This window comes from Zonotrichia leucophrys, unplaced genomic scaffold (assembly GCF_028769735.1).
Source record: "Zonotrichia leucophrys gambelii isolate GWCS_2022_RI unplaced genomic scaffold, RI_Zleu_2.0 Scaffold_204_88126, whole genome shotgun sequence".
In the NCBI taxonomy this organism is placed as follows: domain Eukaryota; kingdom Metazoa; phylum Chordata; class Aves; order Passeriformes; family Passerellidae; genus Zonotrichia; species Zonotrichia leucophrys.
This window is the reverse complement of record NW_026992409.1, coordinates 38692-61392: the sequence shown is the minus strand read 5'-3', so window position 1 is coordinate 61392 and position 22701 is coordinate 38692. Positions and strand designations below refer to the sequence as shown.

The 22701-nt window shown below is 50.0% G+C and overlaps 1 pseudogene; it reads left to right on the top strand.

Annotated features, from left to right (window-relative positions):
* The first annotated feature begins 4095 nt into the window (after positions 1 to 4095).
* LOC135461165 (zinc finger protein 883-like) overlaps positions 4096 to 22701 on the top strand; it is a 42460-nt pseudogene continuing 23854 nt past the window's right edge.

The window sequence follows — 22701 nt, the reverse complement described above, 5'->3', positions numbered from 1 at the left end:
CCAGTCTGGGCCTCCCCAGCTGCCCTTGGTGCTATTATGTCTTCTTCAGGCTCATTCCCACTATGAAGAAAAAGCCTCAGACTCTCTGAAATCACCCTTCCATCCCTCCATGGCTATTCCCGTTTAGTTCTCATTCTCTACCCCACTGACCCCAGAGCTATCAGCCTCTCCCTGGTGCTTATCTGATGAGGCCTCCAAACCCCATCTTGGGAGATTTTTGGGTCCTCTCCAAGACCTGGGAAAATGGAAAAATAGTGATTAAAGGATTTTTCTCCTAAATGTTTCCTTGACAGAACAAGGGCCAATATCTTTAAAATGAATGAGGGTGGATTTACATTTGGTAGAAGGAGGAAATCTTTTATAGTTATGATAAAGGCACAAAGCTGCAAGTGAATTTCCAGAGAAAGGGATGCCCCATCACAGGAACTGTCTAAGATCAGGACAATTTGTGCAGCCTGACCCAGTGAAACCCTCTCATCTTCAGGGACAGAATTCCTGTAGTGTGGGTTCTCTCATGTGCTGGGTGCCCTCACAACGCTTCTGGCCAGAATGTCTGCTGAGGGCAGCCAGGCGGCTGCAGGGGCAGTGACCTCACAGCCATCACCATGGCAGCCCTGTCCCCTGGGCCTGGCTCTACCCTTTCCTCTGCCCCTGCCTTGGCTCTGCTGGCATGAAGAGTTTTGTCATTAATATCTTGTCCCCAAGGTGCTGGGGCCAATGGCTTCCCAGTCAGGCTCCTGGAGCAGAAGTGGCTTTTCAGAGCCCAGCCAGGAATGAGCCCTGAGGCAGCAGCTCTGCAGTGGTGGCCACCAGGCCGGGCTGCCAAGGGAGGCTTCTGGCCATGCCCTGCAAGCCTCTCTCTGGCACAGCGCCCAGCACGGCACTCTGCCCTTGTGCCCAAGCCCTTCCCTGTGCTGGGGCTGGCCTGGGGCTTTTCCTGCAGTGGGACCTGCCCTGCTCATGGCACAGGAAAGGCAGTTCCTGCTGGAGCAGGAGGCTCTGCCTGCAGTGGGCTCCAACAACCCCAGCAAGGCCCTGGTGACTTCAAAACTGCCGCCTAGAGCACTATACTCTAATAATTGTTATAGCTCCTGAACAGTGGAGTAAATAACTGTGCTGGTGATCTTTCCATCTGATCATGATCAGAATAAGCCAGAGACATATTTATATAAATTAATCTGGTATTCTATCATTAATCCTGCGGGACAAATTGTGTTGAATTTTAATTCCACCTGTTCAATCTTTTACACCTTTGACAAAGTCTGGGGCTGGGATTGGATCCAGCCACTCCCAGTCTCCTCTCTTAGAAGGAATTTTAGAAGTCTACGGGCCTTGCAGGTGTTTGAGGAACCATGGTGGCTACGGGGTGTCATTTCTTCACCTCATGACTCAGCAGGTTTTTCTCCAATAAAGAAACAAAGCTTTTGCCTGAAGCTCCCACTGTGCCCATGACAGGAACCCCTGTGAGTGTCTGGGACATCCCAGCTGTTTGGCAGCCTGGGGATTCCTGGGATGTCACTGGGGAGCCCCCGTGAATGCCTGTGACAGATCGGTGCCTTTGCAGCCCAAGGTCCCCTGGATGTCACCACGGAATGGCTGTGACTGCCTCTGACCACAGGGCTCTTTACCATCCCAGAAAGCCCTGGGAGCTCTCCTTGGAGCCCCGGTCTGTGCCTGTGACATTCCAGCTCTGGAATAGCCTGGAGACTCCTGGAATGTCCCCATGGAACCCCTCTGAGGGCCTGTGACAAATCTGATCCTTAGCAGGCAACCACCACCAGCCCCCTATTGCTCTGGTCAGTTTCCATAGCAACCATCACCAGCCCCCTGTTGCTATGGTCAGTTTCCATGGCAACCATCACAAACCCCCTGTTGCTATGGTCAGTCTCCATGGCAACCATCAAAACCCCCTGTTGCTATGGTCAATTTCCATGGCACCTTCATGGAGACCCCATGCCAGGGGTGGTTGCCATGGACACCAGCTCAGGCCTGCAGCCACAGCCCGTTGCCATGGCAACCATTGGCAGCCCCATCCCCAGGTTCATGGGATCCCAGAACCGCAGAATTGGCTGAGCTGGGAGGGACTCATCAGGATCCCCCAGTCCAACTGCTGGCCCTGCACAGGACACCCCAACAATGCCAGCCTGGGCCTGGCAACGCTGTCCAAACGCTGCTGCAGCTCAGAGAGCCCTGGAGCTGGGACCCTTCCCTGGGGAGCCTGGGCAGGGCCCCAGCAGCCTCTGGGCAAAAACCTTTTCCTGACATCCAACCTGAGCCTGCCCCGACTCAGCTGCAGCCGTTCCCTCCACTCCTGTCCCTGAGCACCAGAAGGAAGAGGTTCCCACAGCCCCAGCCAGGGACCCGCTCCCAAGGCTGTTGCCATGGCCACCAGGGCTGGGACCAGCTGGGATGCTCGGTTTCCACGGGCTGGGGTTCAGGAATGGGATTCCCCAATTTCCTGCTCCTGCTAAAACCGCACTGCCCTCGCTGCCCTCCCGCCTCCCATGGAAAGCACAAAAGGCAAAGATCCCGGGCTGGGATAAGAACAATTTATTGGGAACAGCAACAAGATAAGGAACAAATGGAACAGAAATTATATTGATAACAGAATGGATAAGAAAAACTATGTACAGGGAAAACTAAACACAATTCACTGGGTCTGCCTGGCCACAATTTCCCCTGCCTGGAAATTTCACCCTTCTCTTCAGAGAGAGAGAGAGTCCCTTTCCTGCCCCTAGCAATGACCTGAGGTGGGAGTAATTGTAATGACAGGGCCATGGACAGACCTTCATGTTCTTCCATCCCACATCATATCATTGGCAGGGGCAGGAAAAGGTACAGCTGTCTTCCCAGCATGGATCACAAGGAAAATGGGTCCCCAGGGACTCTCTTGTCACTCTCTTGCTCTCTCCTCTTTGCTCCCTTTCCTCCAGTGATTTTAACAACTTTATAAGGAAAGACAACAAATTATTTTCTTTACACTAGCCACCCACAACAGCCATTTTCCTCATTATTTCTCCCATAAGTTCCCCAGGAGGAAGGAGCAACTGTGTCCAAGTTTCCAAGAGTTCTTCCAGAAAGAACCACAACCTCCTCAGAGGAGGGAACCATGCTGTTGTCAAACTTGGGGTCAAAGAACTATGTCACTGAAGTCACTATGGCAAAATAATGTCGCAATCTGGTTAAGAAAATTGTTGGAGAGATTCCTCTGCCCCAATTAAGACGCTAAAAAGACCAAATCCAAGGTGGATTTTATTGAACAGTAAATGTGAGGTAGAGAGAGAGATGGAAAGAAAGAGAAAAGGGGGGGAGAGCAAGGGAGTGAGAGGGACAGAGACCTCCCCTGGAGCAGGGCAAGTGTGACATTGTCCCTGTGTGTGTGACCTTCCCAGGGTGGGGGTTTTACACCTGAGCCAGTTTGGGTAAGGGGGGTGGTGTTCACCCCCTGAGCAGGGATTACCCCACTATTTCAGGTTGCCATGCAAGATGTAACCAAATGCTTGTTTTCAATCCCCAACTTCATCAACTGCTATAAACAGGTGAGGCAGTGTTCTTTATTTCTTCCATGACTCACCCCTGATAATGCCCTTCAGGGATGATATCTTCTGCTAATGGGCCATTGAGTGTCACTGCAGGACTGATAAAATTCCATCATCCCATTGTGGGATGCTCCTCCCAGGGGGAGGATCCAAGCATTCCTACCTGGATATAAGCTGAGCCTTGCAACACCAGGAGCAGCTTGCCTACTGGATTGCCAGAGGACAAGAGCTCCATAACCACCACTGGACCTTCAGAGGAAGACCAGACCCTTCTACAGCATCACTTCTTGGACAGAATCGCATTCATCACTCCAACAGGACTGAAGCCACCATTTAATGGGACTGCTGCCACCACCCTGACCAAGAGGGTGTCAGGTTATATCCTGAGTTTAAGGCAGTGTTTCTGTATCATTGCCTTGATCCTAATTTTGTTTTTGAATTGGAATTCTGACTTAGACTCTCCCCCTCTTTTGCCTTCAATCTGGTGCAAAATTTAGTGTGCTCATTTCTTGTTTTCCTCCCAAAACAGAATTTGCCATTCCTAAAACTTAGCCAGATGGAGGGAGAGACTGCGAGGAAGATGCCCCAGGACACCCAGGCAGGTGAGGAGGAAGTCAGTGCCCCTTTCCCCCTCTCTTCTGCTCCATCTCCCAGCCCAGCACAGCCCCTGGCTGCAGGACAACCCTGCTGCCAACGCTGTCCTGCCGGGTATGCACTGGGGAGATCCCCTTCCCTTTCCCTCTGGCACGGAGGCAAATCCCATCCTCTCCTTGTCTTTCCTCCCCCAGAGAAGAAGCTGAGGATGGAGACCAAGAAGGACAAATTCCCCCAACAGAACCTTGTGGAAGAGGCCGTTTCGAGCAGTGCTACGGTGCAGAATTCGAACTGGGAGGAAATGCCTCAGAGATCCCACAGGAAAAGGGGCTCCAAATCCAGTCCAGGGTGCTCTCAGAAGGAAAGACCCACCCTGAGCCATGAAGGTGGACGGAGCTTCAGCCAAAGCTCAGAGCTGGTGGTCCATGAGCAGCTTCATGATCAGAAGAAGCCTTACAAGTGCTCAGAGTGTGAGAAGAGCTTCAGGCACAGCAGCACCCTGATGAGGCACCAGATGACCCACACTGGGGAATGACCCTACGAGTGTGGCAAGTGTGGGAAGGGCTTCAGCTACAGCTCTGCCCTCATCACCCACCAACGCATCCACACTGGGGAGAAGCCCTATGAGTGTGCCCAGTGTCAGAAGAGGTTTCGGACCAGCTCCAGTCTCCTCCAGCATGAGCAGATTCACACCGATGAGAGGCCCTTCCGCTGCCCTGAGTGTGGGAAGGGCTTCAAGCGTAACTACACCCTCGTCAGCCACCGGCGCATCCACACTGGGGAGAGGCCCTACGAGTGTCCTGAGTGTCAGAAGGGGTTTCACACCAGCTCTGATCTCCTCCTGCATGAGCAGATTCACACGGATGAGAGACCCTTCCTCTGCCCTAGCTGCGGGAAGGACTTCAAGCGCAACTCCCACCTCATCAGGCACAAGCAGACCCACACTGGGGAGAGGCCCTACGAGTGTGGGGAATGTGGGATGAGCTTTAGTAGGAGGCCCCAACTGATCATCCACCAAATGACCCACACTGGGGAGAAGCCCTACAAGTGCCCTGAGTGTCAGAAGAAGTTTCACACCAGTTCTCATCTCGTCCAGCACCAGCGGATTCACACGGTTGAGAGGCCCTTCCGCTGCCCTGACTGTGGGAAGGGCTTCAAGCACAACTCCACCCTCGTCACCCACCGGCGCATCCACACTGGGGAGAGGCCCTACAAGTGTCCCCAGTGTGGGAAGAGCTTCACCAGCAGCTCTCACTTGACCAAACACCAACGGAGTCACCAGTAAAAGAATCCTGCACATGCCCCAACACAGGAAGAGTTCATGCACTGCTCCAGCTTTATCCCCCATGGGACAAGCCACGTTGGGAAGAGCCCTGGGAACCCATTTTCCCTGTGATCCATCTGGGAAGACAGCTGTACCTTTTCCTGCCCCTGCCAATGATATGATGTGGGATGGAAGAATATGAGGGTCTGGCCATGGCCCTGTCATTACATTTATTCCCACCTCAGGTCATTGCTTGGGGCAGGAAAGGGACTCTCTCTCCCTGAAGAGAAGGGTGAAATTTCCAGGCAGGGAAAATTGTGGCCAGGCAGACCCAGTGAATTGTGTTTAGTTTTCCCTGTAAATAGTTTTTCTTATCCATTCTGTAATCAATATAATTTCTGTTCTGTATAAATTTGTTCCTTATCTTGTTGCTGTTCCCAATAAATCGTTCTTATCCCAGCCCGGGATCTTTGCCTTTTGTGCTTTCCATGGGAGGTGGGAGGGCAGCGAGGGCAGTGCGGTTTTAGTGGAAGCAGGAAATTGGGGAATCCCATTCCTGAACCCCGGCCCGTGGAAACCGAGCATCCCAGCTGGTCCCAGCCCTGGTGGCCATGGCAACAGCCTTGGGAGTGGGTCCCTGGCTGGGGCTGTGGGAACCTCTTCCCTCTGGTGCCCAGGGACAGGAGTGGAGGGAACAGCTGCAGCTGAGTTGGGGCAGGCTCAGGTTGAATGTCAGGAAAAGGTTTTTGCCCAGAGGCTGCTGGGGCCCTGCCCAGGCTCCCCAGGGAAGGGTCCCAGCTCCAGGGCTCTCTGAGCTCCAGCAGCGTTTGGACAGCGCTGCCAGGCCCAGGCTGGCATTGTTGGGGTGTCCTGTGCAGGGCCAGCAGTTGGACTGGAGGATCCTGATGGGTCCCTCCCAGCTCAGCCAATTCTGTGGTTCTGGGATCCCATGAGCCTGGGGATGGGGCTGCCAATGGTTGCCATGGCAACGGGCTGTGGCTGCAGGCCTGAGCTGGTGTCCATGGCAACCACCCCTGGCATGGGGTCTCCATGGAGCTGCCAAGGGACTGCCCATAGCAACAGGGGGCTGGGGATGGTTGCCATGGAAACTGAACAGAACAACAGGATGCTGGTTATGGTTGCCTACTAAGGATCAGATTTGTCACAGGCCCTCAGAGAGGTTCCATGGGGACTTTCCAGGAGTCTCCAGGCTGTTCCAGAGCTGGAATGTCACAGGCAGAGACAGGGGCTCCATGGACACCTCACAGGGCTTTCTGGCGATGCTAAAGAGCCCTGTGGTCAGAGGCAGTCACAGCCATTCCATGGTGACATCCCAGGGGACCTTGGGCTGCAAAGGCACCGATCTGTCACAGGCACTCATGGGGGCTCCACAGTGACATCCCAGGAGTCTCCAGGCTGCCAAAGAGCTGGGATCTCCCAAACACTCACAGGGGTTTCTGTCATGGGGAAAGTTGGAGCTTCAGGCAACGTTTATTAGAGAAGCTCCTGTTGGGTCACGAGGTGCAGAAAGGATTCCCAGTAGCCGCCACAGATCCCCAAATGTCACCGTTGAGTCAGAGATGACACAGACTCAGATCAGAAGGCTACGGGCTAAATGCCACCTAATTTTTCAATTCTCTTCTTTTGTATCGTGCTTTGCTACAGGTGGACCTCTCTGGTCATTTAATCAACACATTTCACATGATTGGCCAATTAAGACAACACCCTTCAGTAAACAACTTCATGGAAAAAAAGCCAACTTATTACAAACATCGTCAGGCTACCAGTTATTAATGTTTGTTTTATTTTGGGCCCTTCTGGGAGCTGCCCGGATGGAAAAAAACACTCGTGTAGCAGTTCTGTGCCAGGTAAAAAGAGATGCACAGGACTTCTTTGGTCTTCACCTTCTTGTTTGTTGTTATCGTATCTAAAGTTTTGCATGCTGTCTACACCAGGCTCATCTTGCTGGAAAAGCACCGCAAAATGGCTCTAAAATGTATGGTTTCAAGGTCTCTTAAAGTTGTCTCATCCAATTAACTCTTAAAACATACATTATTTCTACTTATCTGTTGGATCTCAAAATCTCAGCCCTGAGATGCTGAGCCTCCGAGACCAGCTTGGGGGTCTCGGGAGTCCTGGAATGTTGCCAGAAGTGTCTGGTAGCTGGACTTTAACCCTACACAGGAGACGACAAGGATGAGGGCTTCACAGGGCCTCACCGGGGTGAAGGGTGGAAAGATTAGTTAATTAGAGGGTGAGACACAAGGTTTAAGATTTATGTACAGGGGGGTTTAGAGGAGTAAGATGGAGGAATTGGGGTGTGTCCTGTCCTCCTCCTTCTTCCTCCTCTCCTCCATCTTCTTTGGCCACGGTGGCACCTTTCTATTGGTTATTACTAAGAGTACACCGAGTTATAACAATAGATGGTATTGGGGAAAAATGATAAATATTGTATACGTAGCAAAGGGTATAAAGATAGGTGCCTGCCCCGGAGGGAGACGGAGAGTGCCCATGGCTGACTGCTGTGCGGATCTCTGTTCGGCTGAAAGAACATCTTTTAGATAAACAATTAATAAACATAAAACCAGAAAGAAGAACTGAAGCCTCTTCTCGTCTTTCGATACCCGGGCTGCGTCTAGGCCACCTCCGGGCCACCTCCGGGCCACCTCCGGGCCTCCCAGGCCCCTCAAACAGCCGAGATAAACCTGACACTTATCGACACATAATTCATCCCTTGATTGTCCACATAACTTCTACATTTTGCTTTCCTTCATGAATCTGCCACCCTCTGCCACCAACACTGAAGAAAATGGAATAGATGAAGAAGAAGAAGAAGAGAGGGACTACACACAAATTCCTCCATCTTGCTTCCTATCTACACCATACTAAAAATTCCAAAACCTAAATTTCTTACCCAAGGGACAAAGTATACTACCCTCTAATTTATTTCACACTTTGGTAAATTCTAATCTATCTCAAAGTCCTGGAAGTCCTCTCCATGGGCAATGGTTAAAGGCAGTGTTTCTCTGGGGGTCAGGATCCCTCAGAGCAGGCAGAGAAATATTCCCTGTGCCCTGGATTACCACACATTTAACCTAAAATCCCTTATCCCCTAACATGTGAAGTTACCCAAAAATGTTCCAGGTAAGTAGGATTAGATGGAGAAGAAATAAAGAACAACAGAAAGACAGAAGATCCATAGAAAGACACACACATAGGTACCAACTGCTTGGGTTCCAGCATCGCTAACAGAGGAACCCCAGGAGAAGGCAGGATGCAGGCCCTGGGCTGGTCTTGTGCCTCAGCTTTTAACCCCTTGGGCCTTCATGGGCCTGCCTCTAGGGTGGAACTGCCATTTGCTTGTCCAATCAGAATCAGGGTAGCACCAGCTGCTAGTGTGTGATTGATTGATTGATTAACAGCTGGGCTAATCAGAGCTGGGTTAACATTGCCCCCGCTGTGTGATTGACAGCTCTGACAGGCCAGGGCTGGGGGCGGGGCTCTGTCCCACCACAAACCAAGGCCTGACCCGGCCCTGGCCCCACACGGGCATTCAGAGCATCCCAAGGTGTCTCGCAACACCAATCTCATCCAGCCTCTGACAGCGACCACGGTGACACTACGGAACCTCATGGAACCATTGATCAGTTGTGACAATGGAGAACCAAGGAAACGATGGTGAGACTGTGGAATCAAGGAATCATGGAATCAAGGAGACCATTTGTCCTGGTTTAGGACAAATTAGGGGAAATCTCCAAGAGGGAGCCTCCCAGAACAAAACAAACCTCCAACCACCCCTCCCCCAACACCGGGTTCGGGAAGGAATTTCTCGGAGGAGCAAAGTGGAAAACAAAACCTATTTATTTACAAGTAACAAAAGAACACTCCCCAACACAAGAAAAGAAAAGGGACCAGACTGTGTTGTGGAGGGCGCCGAATCTTCTCTAGCAGGCTTCGGGTGTCCTGGAGCTCGCAGGTCAGAATCCGGAGCCGGTCCAGTATCTTCAGGGGAGGGTAAGAAAGAGAGAGAGAGAACAAAAGAAAAAGGAAAAAAAAAAACAGCGCAAAAGCAAAAAGCAAGCAAGCAAGCAAGCAAGCAAGCAGCTAGCAAAGCCAAGCAGCAAAAGCCAAAAGCCAAAAGCCAAAAGTGCCTGGTCACACCCCCCCCCCCCCTCTCTTCCCCATCCCGCCACAGCCAGACTGCCGGGGGGGGGGGGTGGGGGAAAAGGCACAGCTGCCAGACATAACACACGATATTGGGATAAAGGCTGTCACCCCACGACACTCCACCCCTTATCCCATATCGTGAACATACAATAAAAAACATTCATTTCACTTACTCACACCTTTTGACACTACGCATTCCTCTCATCTTACTTGCTCAAACCTTTGACACTTACACTTTCCTTCTGTCCCACATTCAACAAACAATGACAGTCATATATGAGTCTCATCCCACAATCAGGTCTCCCTGAGGTACACACCGTGTTGTTCCATCTTTCTGCATTATCCGCCATGTATTACCTGGTCCTTGAGCAAAGACAATCCCACGGATGGGTTTGTCTGTCCTCGAGGCAGGGTTGATCCATACTGTCTTTCCCAACAAACCTCTGACATGGGCCACTGGGGCTTTATCCCCATCTACTATATTAAGGAGCTCAGACTGAGCAGGACCCGCTCGGTTGGTGAAACCTCGAGTGTTAACTAACCAGGTAGCCTTTGCCAAATGCTGCTCCCAGTTTTTTAAAGACCCCCTCCCAATGCCTTTAAGGTGGTTTTTAACAATCCATTGTACCTTTCCACCTTCCCTGCAGCTGGTGCATGATAGGGGATATGGTATACCCACTCGATGCCATGTTCCCTAGCCCAAGTATTAATAAGATTGTTTTTAAAATGAGTTCCATTATCCGACTCAATTCTTTCGGGAGTACCGTGCCTCCAAAGGACCTGCTTTTCAAGGCCCAAGATAGTGTTACGGGCTGTAGCATGGGACACAGGGTAGGTTTCCAACCATCCTGTGGTGGCTTCTACCATGGTTAGTACATAGCGCTTGCCCTGGCGTGTCTGGGGCAGTGTGATGTAATCAATCTGCCAGGCCTCCCCGTATTTGTACTTAGACCACCGCCCCCCATACCAGAGGGGCTTCAGTCGCTTGGCCTGCTTAATGGCAGCGCACGTCTCACAGTCACGAATAACCTGAGAGATACTGTCCATGGTTAGATCCACCCCTCGGTCTCGTGCCCACTTATAGGTGGCATCTCTACCCTGGTGGCCTGAGGCATCATGGGCCCATCGTGCTAAGAATAACTCTCCCTTATGCTCCCAGTCGAGATCTATCTTCAACTCCCCTATCTTTGCAGCCTGATGTACTTGCTGGTTGTTTTGCTGCTCTTCATTAGCTCTACTTCTGGGGACATGGGCATCTACATGGCGAACCTTCACAGGTAACTTCTCTAACCGAGTAGCGATATCCTTCCACTCTTCCGCAGCCCAAATTGGTTTTCCTCTGCGCTGCCAGTTGGCCTCTTTCCATCTCTTCAGCCATCCCCATAGAGCGTTGGCTGCCATCCAAGAATCGATATACAAATAGAGCCTTGGCCACCTCTCTCTCTCTGCAATACCTAGGGCCAGTTGAATAGCTTTGATTTCAGCAAATTGACTGGATTCACCCTCTCCTTCAGTAGCCTCTGCAACCCGTCGAGTGGGACTCCATACAGCTGCTTTCCACCTCCGTTTCATCCCTATGACACGACAAGAACCATCAGTGAATAGGGCGTAACGTGTTTCTTCTACTGGCAACTGATTGTATGGCGGAGCTTCCTCAACCCGGGTCACTGGCTCTTGCTCCTCATCTGCGACACTAAAGCTTTCACCTTCGGGCCAATTTGTAATTATTTCTAGAATCCCAGGGCGATTTAACTTCCCAATCCGAGCGCGCTGCGTAATGAGGGCAATCCACTTACTCCAAGTAGCACTGGTGGCATGGTGGGTAGAGGGAACCTTTCCTCTGAACATCCATCCCAGCACCGGTAGTCGGGGTGCCAGAAGGAGTTGTGCCTCTGTACCAATCACCTCCGAGGCGGCTTGGACTCCTTCATAGGCGGCCAAGATTTCCTTTTCTGTTGGAGTATAGTTATCTTCAGACCCCCTGTAGCTCCGACTCCAAAATCCCAATGGTCGGCCTCGGGTCTCGCCAGGTAGCTTTTGCCAAAGGCTCCAGGACAGACCATGGCTCCCGGCTGCAGAGTAGAGCACATTCTTCACATCTGGTCCTGTCCTGACTGGACCAAGGGCTACAGCATGAGCGATCTCCTGCTTGATCTGGACAAAAGCTTGCTGCTGCTCAGGGCCCCAATGGAAGTCGTTCTTCTTGCGGGTAACCAGATAAAGGGGTCTCACAATCTGACTATACTCAGGGATGTGCATCCTCCAGAAACCTATAGCACCTAAGAAAGCCTGTGTCTCCTTCTTATCAGTTGGTGGGGACATAGCAGTGATTTTGTTAATAACATCCGCAGGAATCTGACGCCGTCCATCTTGCCACTTCACCCCAAGAACTGAATTTCTCGGGCAGGTCCCTTGACTTTGCTCTTCTTAATGGCAAATCCGGCGTCCAGGAGAATATGAATTATCTTCTCTCCTTTCTCAAACACTTCTATTGCCGTGTTCCCCCAAACAATGATATCGTCAATATATTGTAAATGTTCTGGAGCCTCACCCTCTTCTAGTGCAGTCTGGATCAGTCCATGACAGATGGTAGGACTGTGTTTCCACCCCTGGGGCAATCGGTTCCAGGTGTACTGCACTCCCCTCCATGTAAAAGCAAACTGAGGCCTGCATTCTACTGCCAGAGGGATGGAGAAAAACGCGTTAGCTATATCAATGGTCGCGTACCACTTTGCTGCCTTGGACTCCAGCTCGTACTGCAGTTCCAGTATGTCCGGTACAGCCGCACTCAGTGGTGGAGTCACTTCATTCAAGGCACGATAGTCCACAGTCAATCTCCACTCTCCGTCAGATTTTCGCACGGGCCAGATAGGGCTGTTAAAGGGTGAGTGGGTTTTACTGACCACCCCTTGGCTCTCCAGCTCTCGAATCATCTTGTGGATGGGGATCACAGCATCTCGATTCGTCCGGTACTGCCTGCGGTGCACTGTTGAGGTGGCAACTGGCACTCGCTGCTCCTCTACCTTCAAGAGTCCTACTGCAGATGGGTCCTCTGATAGTCCAGGCAAGGTATTCAATTGTTTAATACCCTCTATCTCAACTGCAGCTATTCCAAAAGCCCACCTGAATCCCTTAGGATCTTTGTAATAGCCATTCCGGAGAAAGTCTATGCCCAAAATACACGGAGCCTCTGGACCAGTCACAATTGGATGTTCCTGCCACTCCTTCCCAGTCAAGCTCACCTCAGCTTCCAACAACGTCAACTGTTGTGATCCCCCCGTCACTCCAGCAATGGAAACAGGTTCTGTCCCCACGTGTTCCGATGGCATTAAGGTACATTGTGATCCAGTGTCAACCAATGCTTCATAGTCTTGTGGCTCTGATGTGCCAGGCCATCTGATCCACACCTTCCAAAAAACCCGGTTCTCCCGTGCCTCTTCCTGGCTGGAGGCAGGGCCCCTCTAAGCCAGATTGTCCTTCTTTCCTTGGGCATATGCCTTGGAAGTTCCTTCAAGGGGATCGGACATGTCATCGTCATCATCATACTTAACATCTCGGCTACGAGTGACCGGAGCTGCTATCTTTTTGGTTATACTTTCTCTTCTCTTCAAATCACGCACCCGTTGTGCCAAAGCAGCGGTGGGTTTTCCATCCCATCTTCTCATGTCTTCTCCAGACTCACGCAGGAAAAACCATAACTCAGCCCGTGGGATGTACCTTCTCTCCCCATCAAAGGAGCGCTGGCGTTGGACACCAGGGCTTCTAATTTGTACGGCTGAGATTTCAATAAGGTCCTCCTTAATCTCTTCCCGGAGTTTCTTATGATTCTCCTCTATTTTGTCTTCTAGTTTCTGCAGTCGGGTTTCCACTGCTGCAATTCTGGCATGAGTTGGGCCATGCACAGCATCTGCGTACGCTCGAAGCTTCTTTGCCATATCGAGCACAGTCTCATATGTATCATCTCGCTTCATTATTGCTAGGGCGGAAGCGTATTCAGGTGGCCCAAGTCGCACAAGTTTCCTCCACATTATCGGAGTGCATGGTACCAGGTCCGGATTCCTAGTTGTTGTGTCATCTGAGAAAACGAGCTCTGCGACCGCCATCTCTCTCAGGCGTTGGATCCCCTGTTCTATGGTCTTCCACCGTGTCTGCTGCATATAGAGATCATCCATACACAGGTACCGTTCTGCTACGCTTCTTAGGACCCGTTCCCAGAGGCTGTGAGGGTTAGCCCCCCTCATCACACCTTGATCGATGGCAGGATCATGTGACAGGGATCCCAAATGCCTCACTTCAGTACCATCCAAAATCGTAACCTCCCCTGCAGCATCCCAAAGGCGGACTAACCAACTAATAATAGATTCGTCAGGTTGTCGGCTGTAATCCTTTCTTAGGCCTCTGAGGTCCTTCAGAGAAAAGGAGTCAATATTGGCTCCAGATTCTGTGCCCCTTGATGTGGCCTCTGATTTTGGTGAGGGTCCTTCTTCTGCATCATCGTCATCATCCTCCACCTTCCGATCGGTCTTGCCTTTACACTTTCCACCTCTTGTATTGTGGGGGCCTGAATATATGTTGTATTGTGAGATCAGTGTGTGTCTAAGTTACCCTCACGAGCCACAGCTGTTGCCCAACTAAGGACCCTGCAGCTGCAGCTCGTTTGGAGTAACTTAGACACACACTGATCTCACAATACAACATATATTCAGGCCCCCACATTGTATTAGCTGCAACAGCCATGGTTTGGGGCCTATTGTCTGATTCAGCTGCTAGCCTGGAGCCTGGGATGTTAGCTGCAGCCTGGGTCACTGGGATAGTAACTAACTTATCTCCCTGTTCCCTTTCTGCTATCTGCTGCTCCACAGTATCTAGCAGAGTACGGTAAACAAACGCCAAGGCCCAGCTCACTGCAGTAATCCTTTCTTCCTTAGTATTACCATGGCACTTCTCCCTCAAATACTTTGCCACCTCGACTGGATTCTGAATTTGATCAGATGGAAAGTCCCAGTCTATAGGATCAGAAAATTCCTTTAAAGTCTGGCCCATATCTTCCCATTTCCCACTCCAGTCAAGATTTTTCCTGCTTTGTTTTACTCCTGAATCAGGAGTCTCTCTAACCCCTCTAGAAATCTCAGCTTTCATTTTATATACACTCCAGACAGAATAGACAAGGCTTAATAAATTAAATGCCAGAAAGATGGTTTCTTTCAAACTCAGGGGAAAGTCAGTATTTTCTAATAGAGATGTCAACAATTTGTAGGAGAAGAAGGAAGACAAAGGCTGAAAAGCCCCTTCCTCTTCTTCTCCCCAAACAAACTGAGTACACAGCCATGACAACAATCCATACATTCCTGAAATAAAGTCCAGCACTGTTATCCGACACATCATCACACATAAGGCCAGCACAATGATTATTCTGGTTAGTGCCCCCCGCTTACAAAAGCTACTTATTAAGGACAACATCAGAGCTATTTTGGGGTAAGGAAATAACCCTAGGGACCACAAAGGTATTAAAACTTCAAAAGCCCCTAGGGACCAGAAAAACCGGCAAGCTTCCACTCCAAATGACATTATGAATCACCAATATGCCCACAAAACAACCAAAACCAAAATATTATTGTTATAGGTTTTTTTTTCCACTGTTTTTGGCCTCCGGTTTCCCGGCCAACGCACCAAAAATTTATTGTCCTGGTTTAGGACAAATTAGGGGAAATCTCCAAGAGGGAGCCCCCCAGAACAAAACAAACCTCCAACCACCCCTCCCCCAACACCGGGTTCGGGAAGGAATTTCTCGGAGGAGCAAAGTGGAAAACAAAACCTATTTATTTACAAGTAACAAAAGAACACTCCCCAACACAAGAAAAGAAAAGGGACCAGACTGTGTTGTGGAGGGCGCCGAATCTTCTCTAGCAGGCTTCGGGTGTCCTGGAGCTCGCAGGTCAGAATCCGGAGCCGGTCCAGTATCTTCAGGGGAGGGTAAGAAAGAGAGAGAGAGAACAAAAGAAAAAGGAAAAAAAAAAAAACAGCGCAAAAGCAAAAAAAAGCAAGCAAGCAAGCAAGCAAGCAAGCAGCTAGCCAAAGCCAAGCAGCCAAAGCCAAAAGCCAAAAGTGCCTGGTCACACCCCCCCCCCCCTCCTCTCTTCCCCATCCCGCCACAGCCAGACTGCCGGGGGGGGGGGGTGGGGGAAAAGGCACAGCTGCCAGACATAACACACGATATTGGGATAAAGGCTGTCACCCCACGACACCATTGTGCAAATCATGGGCCCTATGGAAGCAAGGATCAATGATCAAACTGTGGTTTGATTGTGATTGATTTAAAACAGAAACAAGGAGGCATTGTTTCACAGTGGAGCTGATTGGGGCCAGTGGACCCCTGTGATTCTGTTGGAGCTCATGAAACCAAGAAATCATTGTAACATTGCCAGACCTTATGGAATCAAGGAGACCACTGTGACAGTCTTAGGACCCATGAAGTCATGGAACAGGTCTGCCTGTTTGGACTTCCGGGGGCTGTCTGACAGGTCCCACTGAATGTGACATGTCAAGGGCCACTTTCCATCTGACCATGACGCACTGGGGCTCTGTGCTTTTATTCCTATGGGAAAGAACTGTTGTTCTTGTCTAGGCACCCATGGCCAAAATTGGGATTCTGAGTCTAAAATTCTCTCTATCCAAGGGTCACTCCCAGACAAAATCTGCCCATACATGTCAAATCTGGCTAGACTTGGCCTCTGGTGACTGCCTCTCATATGCCTCTTCACCACTGGGGCTCAGTTGTTCCCTTCCTTTGGACAGCATTGTGACACTGCGGAGGATTGTGGAACCAACGGACCATGGTGACACTGCAGGCCCTTGTGGAACCTGTTACACTGTAGGAACTTGTGGAACGAAGGGGAACATTGTGACACTGCAGAGTACCACGGATCCCAGGGGCCACTGTGACACTGTGCAACCTCACAGAACCAAGGACATCATTGTGGCTCTGTTGGGCCATATGGTTCCAAAAGGCCAGTGTGAAGCAGCAGGGCTTTGTGGATCCAAGAGGCCTTTGCTGCATTTCAGGGCCTTGTGGAGCCAAAGGGCCGTTGTGATCCTGCAGGGCACCATGGATCCATGGAGAGCATAGCAAGGCCCCATGGAATCATGGAGAGTACTGTGACACTGTGGGGCCCCATGGAACCAAAGGGCCATTGTGATCGTGCAGGGGCTCATGGAAGCACGAGAGCCATTGTGACAATATGGGAAGTTGGGGAAACAAGGGGATCATTGTTGCACTACTGGGCCTCAATGGAACCAAGGGGCCATGGTGACTCAGTGGGGCTTCGTGGAACCCAAAGGCCATTAGGACACTGTGGGGCCTTGTGGAACCATGGAGACTGTTAAGATCCTTAAGAATTTGTGTAATCAAGGGGCCATTATGACACCAGAGGTCATCATGGAAGCAAGAGAACCATTGTGACATTGCAAGGCCTCATGGAAGCAAGGAGCTGCTGTGGCACTGCAGGGCCCTGCGGAAGCAAGGGAACATGAAATAGGTATGGCTGCCTTGGCCTCCCAGGGGTCACATGACAGGTCTGGCTGACCTTGGAATGTGGAAAGCTGCTCCCATCTGCCCCTGAAACACCGGGGCCCTGGGCTTTCCTTTGTATGGAAAAGAACTGTCCATTTTTTCCAGGCATCCATGGCCAATATTAGGATTCCACCTCCAAATTTCTGTGTATCCAAGGATTGCTCCCAGAGAAAAGCTGCCATAACAGACAGGTCTGGCTGGTCTTTGACTCCTGAGTGCTAGCACTCACCTATTTTCCAAACACTGGAAAGGGCTTTGTGCTTTTCTTTTTATGGAGGAAAACCATCCCTCTTCGGTAGACACAAATGCCTGAAATTAGGACACTTCATTCATAATTTCAAATATCCAAGTTTTTATAAGTAAAAGTTAAATTATATTAAATTAGAGTATAGTTCAATTATATTGTATTATTACGTTATATTAATTGTATTATGTTAAGAGTGGGGGGTTATTAGAATGTTCTAAGAGAAGGGTCCTGCGTTTGGTGGAAGGGCGGTCTGGCGGGACAAGGTGAGGTTGAAGAGGGATTGCATGGAAGATCTGACCAATCATTCGAAGCCCTGCAGAAATGATTGGTCCAGAATGAATGGTGTTAAAGACCAATGGGAAGCCTGGAAATGGACCAATCACCATGCAGATTCAACATGGACCAATCCTAGACTCCAAGGGGGCTATAAATGGGGGGAGTAAAGTTAGGTCAAGGTTCTTGTTTCTGAAAACTTGCTTTCTGAGGGAGCCCAGTGCACTTGGGGATAGTGCACTGTTCTGGTTTTGGCTCGCTGTGTGAGTGCTCGGGCTTATCCTAGGTACTCCGTTCCTTGTAGCTCTTTTAATAAATGAGAACCTCTTTCTCCAGAGAAAGTTTGGCCTCATTCAGTTCATAACACAAGGGTTGCTCCAAGAAAACTTGCCAGGACAGAATGATCAGGCTTGCCTTAACCTCTGGTGGCTGCTGCTCATCAGCCCCTGAAACATGGGGCCTCCGTGGTTTCCTTCCTATTGAGATCAATGTGACACTTGGGAGCCTTGTGAAATGAAGTGGCCATTGTGGCACTGCAGAGCACCATGTGACACTGTGACACAAGGGACCAATGTGACACTGTAGACCCTCGTGGAACCAAGGACATCATTGTGGCTCTGTTGGGCTGCATGGTCCCAAGGGGCCAGTGTGAATCAGCGGTGTGGGAGTTAGCCCAGCTGTCACTCAGAGTCAGCCAGATTTTACCCTGAAAGAACTGACTGTGAGTTCAAACCCTGAGAAAAATTTGTTTTACTTAGGGTGTATTTGAGAGGTCCTTCATAAGTCTTTAGTGTTATTATGCTAAATTGTCCAAGTTCTGCTTCCTTACTGGTTACTTGTTGCCCCTCTATGCTTATTGTTCTAGAGTTTTCTACCCCTAAGTGTACATGTTGTTGCTTCCCTGTTGTCTTGGGTCTTTGGATCCTGCCCCTCATACTGTTCTTGATTTCTCCATGTTTATTGTTTTTCACCCTGTTATTAAAGTTCCTTTTAAAAAACTCCATTGATCCTGCTCCTTTTCATTTTTGCCACCCTCGCCCTGAAGTCAGGGAACCAGAGAGGTTTGTTGCAGCCACCCTCATTGAGACATTTGGCGCCCAAACAGGGACCATGACATTCAGGGCTCTCTGTGTCAGTCACATTAGCTGGGGTTAGCTGATGGATAGGGCAGTGCTCTCCAGGATTTTGGATTGTGCCGGGCCTGGCAGATTCATCATTGCTTCAAGGGACCTTGCCCAGGATTGGCAGGGACAAGGACAGTTTCACCTGCATAGGATTGCAGGTTGGTTTGGGGAAATGCAAGACATTTATTGCCCATTTTGCCACTGTGTTCTTACAATATGCACCCAAGTCCCATAATTGATTTGGGGTGTTCCGGTGGCTCTTCCCCATAAGGTACTGTCCTGGGTTGACTATATGATGCTTTTATCCCCAATCGTCTCATTCTGTTTATGTTGAATACTAAGTTTTGCACCTTTAAGAATGTTCCAGAGAGTGAATGGTGGGAGAGAAGAAGCGCGCAGTTTGTTTTCAGACACTGTACTCCACTCCCCCACATTCCTGCTCCTGACTGTGTTGTCTGCAGACAGACAGCGGGACAGAGCTCTTCTTTTGCGTTTTAGTTAGTGTTAGCTAGCTGAGGCAAAGAAGTTCTCTGGACTGTGACTTTTTTCTTTTCTTTGGACCTCTTGAAAGCTGCTCTGGACTGAACACCCAGGAGAGCACTGGTAGCTCACATCTCTGGCTCACCGGGCCGGGCCTGGCCTGCGACAATTCCAGCACCGGAGGGACTGATCAGAGACTGAGTGAGCTGCAACCCGGGGACGGGGTTTTCTCAGTTTTTTATCTCTTTTAGAGTGGCAAGGGGTCTCATTTTTGATATTGTTTTGGTTTTATTCTTTAGTAAACAGTTTTTTTCCACCTTTCTCCAAGGGGGTATTTTTTTCCTCCCGGACCAGTTGGGGGGAGGGCCCGACTGGATCTGCTTTTCCCACCGGAGATCCTTTGGGGGATTCTTCCCCAAATTTGCTCTAAACCTGGACAAATACATGAATTGGTGCCCAATGCGGGGCTGGAAAAGGTGGAAAAAAGCTCTATTAATTGTGTGTTTGTTGTTGTTAAAGCAGTTAGTAGCCATGCTGCTTGAACCCCTGATGTCTCTGGTTGTGAAAGCCTTCGTGTGGCTCTGGGCTCTAGACCTTGTTGAGGTTTCAATACCTTTCTGGTCACTAGGATTATTGTCCATAACATGTAATTTTTACAGTAGAGGGGTATGGATTGGAATAGCTGTTGTGCTGACCTCTGTGATAATGATTTATAAAGCGTTTACAAAGATACTGGCGTCTGTTTACGATATGTATGGTTTGTGGTTTCTTCATCCTACCCTGCATCCCAATTCCAGTAGTACGTTTTGGGAATTTATTAGCAATTACACTCAGTCTGTTAGAGGAGGAGCCGAGAATAAGACTTTCCAGCCTTCCCTTTCCTTCTTCTCCTTTGGATTGGTTATGTCACTTTTTGAGAATGTTCAGTTTCCCCTGAATGTTAAAGAGACCATCTTTCTGGTATTTAATCTGGTAAGCTTCCTCTATATGGTCTGCAGCTTCTCTAGAATGAGGGCTGAGATATCTAGAAGAGCTGGTGAGACCCCTGACCCAGAAGGAGATGCAGGTGTGAAAAATCCTGAGTGGTGTGGGCAATGGGAAAATGTAGGCCAAACCCTGAAGGAATTTTCTGATCCTGTAGACTGGGATTTTCCACGGGAACAAATTCCGAACCCAGCTGAGGTGGGGAAATACCTAAAAGAGAAGTGCCATGACGATTCTAAGGAGAAAAGGCTCATTGCGATAAGCTGGGCCCTGGCCTATGCTTATTGCACTTTGTTAGATAGTGTAGGGCAGCAGACAGATGCAGGGGGGCAGGGAGATAAATCAGCTATCCCAGTCACTCAAGCTGTAGCCAACAGCCCAGGCTCGAAGCCAGCAGCCAGACCAGACAGTGAGCCTAAGCCAGCATCTAAACCCATGGCTGTTGCTACCAGTACTAGAAGTGGGAAATGCACGGAAAAAACTAATCGACCAGTGGATGATGATGATGATGGTGATACAGAAGAAGGAACCTCGATGCCTCCTGACACAAAATCAGGAGTCAAAGCAGCACGTGCAAGATCAGACACAAATATTGAGTCCTTTTCCCTGAAGGACCTTCGTGGCCTACGGAAGGATTACACCCGATGACCTGATGAATCCATAATTTGTTGGCTGGTCCGTCTCTGGGATGCTGCAGGCGAGACTACAGTTCTGGATGGCACTGAAGTGAGGCATTTGGGATCCCTGTCACAGGATCCTGTCATAGACCAAGGAATGATGAGGGTGGCTAATCCACACAGCCTCTGGGCACGGGTCTTGGACAGTGTTGCACAAAGATACCTGTGCGCAGATGGTCTTAATATACAACAAACTCAGTGGAAGACCGTAGAGCAAGGGATACAACGCCTGAGAGAAATGGCCGTGGCAGAGATTATCTTCTCAGATGATGTGACAACCAAGAATCCAGACTTGGTACCATGCACATCTGTGATGTGGAGAAAACTTGTACGACTTGGGCCACGAGAATATGCTTCTGCTTTAGCAATAATGAAGCGGGATGATGGTGAGGAGACTATGCTGGATATGGCAAGGAAGCTCTGAGCATATGCAGACGCTGTGCATGGCCCAACACATGACAGAATCACAGCAGTGGAAACATGTCTGCAAAAATTAGAAGACAAGATAGAGGAGAATCATAAGAAGCTCAGAGAGGAGATTAAAGAAGACCTTCTCTAAATCTCGGCAGTACAGATCAGAGGTTCTGGTATCCAAGGCAGATGTTTCCCAGATGGAGAGAGAAGGTACACCCCACGAGCTGAGCTGTGGTTCTACCTGCGTGATTGTGGGGAAAACATGAGAAGGTGGGATAGGAAACCTACTGCTGTTCTGGCACAACAGGTGAGTGAACTGAAGGAAGCCACCAGAAGGAAAGCAGCTCCAGCTGCCCGTAGCCAAACTGCCAGGTATGATAATGATGACATGTCCGCGCTCCTTGAAGGAACATCCAAGACATACGCCCAGGGAAAGAAGGATAACCAGGCTTAGAGGGGCCCTGCCTCTAGCCAGGTAGGGGCTAGGGAAAATCGTGTTTTCTGGTCTGTGTGGATTTGTTGGCCTGGCACATTGGAACCACAAGAGTACAAAGCTTTGGTTGATACTGGTGCGCAATGTACATTAATTCCATCGAGACAGGTGGGGACAGAGTCTGTTTCTGTTGCTGGTGTGACAGGGGGATCCCAGGATTTCACTTTGGTGGAAGCTGATGTGAGCCTGACTGGGAATGTGTGGAAGAAACACCCTATTGTGCCTGGCCCAGAGGGCCCATGTATTTTGGGCATAGCCATGTATTTTGGGCATAGACGACCTTTGAAGTAGGTATTTCAAAGACCCAAAAAGACTCAGATGGGCATTTGGGATAACAGCTGTAGTGACAGAGGGCATTGAGCAATTGAACACCTTGCCTGGGTTGTCTGAGAATCCATCTGCAGCAGGATGCCTGATGGGAGAAGAGCAACGAGTGCCAATTGCCACTTCCACGGTGCATCAACGACAGGGTAGGACCACTCGAGATGCTGTGATCTCCATCCATAAGATGATCCGAGAGCTGGAGAGCCAAGGGGTGGTCAGCAAGACCCACGCACCCTTCAACAGCCCCATCTGGCCTGTGCGAAAATCTGAAGGAGAATGGAGATTGACTGTGGACTACTGTACATTGAATGAAGTGACTCCACCACTGAGTGCTGCCGTGCCAGACATATTAGAGCTCCAGTATGAGCTTGAGTCCAAGGCAGCAAGGTGGTACGCCACTATAGACATTGCCAATGCATTTTTCTCCATTCCTCTGGCAGCAGAATGCAGGCCTCAGTTTGCCTTCACATGGAGGGGAGTGCAGTACACCTGGAACCGACTGCCCCAGGGGTGGAAGCACAGCCCCACCATCTGCCATGGACTGATCCAGG